At 42.2% G+C, this 1,544-nt stretch overlaps 1 pseudogene; it reads right to left on the reverse strand.

The window, feature by feature from the left end:
* Positions 1 to 255, reverse strand: part of LOC111824551 — a 1,704-nt pseudogene extending 1,449 nt beyond the window's left edge.
* Between the last annotated feature and the right edge of the window lie 1,289 nt (positions 256 to 1,544).

The following is a 1,544-nucleotide window of genomic DNA, read 5'->3' on the forward strand; positions in this document are numbered from 1 at the left end:
CCATACATGTTGTGCTCGTGCCTGAGAGTTCGCTGTTATGATGGCACACATTAATAGGAATAATGTCCCTGCTGACGGATTGCCTTCTGGTGCCATGCGTGCAGCTTGGTCCTGTAGGTTCTTGATGTCTCCCCAGGTAATGTTGTGGGCCCGTCGGTGTCTTGGTCGTCTCTGCCGCTGGGGCTGGTGGTCCTCTATGTCCAGGTCCTCCATTTCCTCTACCAGGGGTGATGGTGGTGGTGGTCTACGGCTCATCGCTGGTGGTGCAGGGTTTGATGTTACAGGCAGGAATCCATGCGGGATTTTTCTCACCTTCTGGAAAAACACAAGCAAACCCTCTCCCTTGGGTTAAGAGTGGGTCGGGGCCCTTCCAAGCCCTGGTTAGTGGGTCTCTCCACCGGACCAAGGGGAGAGGTGTTGGTACGTCCCTGAGACCTTCCCAATGTTTGAAAATGGGAGGAAGACCATCGTGGGCAAAATGGAAATAATTGAGAGTTAATAAGGTCTGTTGTAATAGTTGTTGGGGTGTGCCTGTATTTTAAGAAGTATTATATAAAATAACTTGTTTTGCCCTTTCTTAGAGGCAAAAACTTAAGATATATACTTATTTTTATTTTTATTTGATAAAGCTTTCCATGTGATTTCAAGCACATTAAATTGGCTTTATTAAAAAATCCTTTAAGAAGAGAGAATAAACTTTTGAAAACATTTCAGGGCCCATGAAATGTTTTAAAGTCATTCCTTGGTTATAGTACTTTTTATAATTATTAAGAGATATTAATTAAATTAAAACTGACAAGATTTTCTTTCTATATTTTAGACATTTAGTTACCACAATTATAATTTTTCCCAATTTAATTTAACTAGAACTTTAAACTCTTAGCTGGCAAGTTAAACATTCAGCATTTCTTTAGATTAATAAAAGTAGGTGCTTCCTTTCTTGTGTAATTTTAAGTATATTGTATTAGTCTAATTTAGTATTGGAAGGGTTAAAGAGAAGAAAACTGGACAGAGATAAGTTTATTTTGCTTTGCTAGCAGCTAGGGTCCTCGCCTAACTTAGATAAGCAAAACTCAACAAAGGACTCTCTCTCCCTGCTCTCCATGGCAACGGCCCTTTTTTTTTTCTTTCTTTGCATTAACCATTTGGATATCAGGAATATTGTTGCAGATTTGGTGGCATTTGCTGCAGCTTTGGGGTTAACATTCACAGGAAAGAGTCCAGGGGTCTCTAGCCCTAAAAACTTCTTTGCTCTATCTCTCTGGCTACACAAGGATTGATATATCCCCGTCCATGGATTATCATCGGTGTCTTCCAGGAAAGGGTTACTTGGGGGCTGCTGGGCAGTTAAACTTCTTGTTCGCTCTGCGAGGGGAGCAGGGGGGTGACTCCGGCAGGAAGCCTCCTGGTGAGACTTCCCTGCTTTCACCTTGCTAGAGGTTTTTTCTCTCTCAGTTTCAGCCTTCCTTGAGCTTTGAGAAACAACTTTTGTCTTGTCGAAAACAGCCCAGGAATCTGTGGGGCAGAGGACTCTGGAGGGGAAT

Source organism: Myotis lucifugus, unplaced genomic scaffold, assembly GCF_000147115.1.
Source record: "Myotis lucifugus unplaced genomic scaffold, Myoluc2.0 scaffold_2187, whole genome shotgun sequence".
In the NCBI taxonomy this organism is placed as follows: domain Eukaryota; kingdom Metazoa; phylum Chordata; class Mammalia; order Chiroptera; family Vespertilionidae; genus Myotis; species Myotis lucifugus.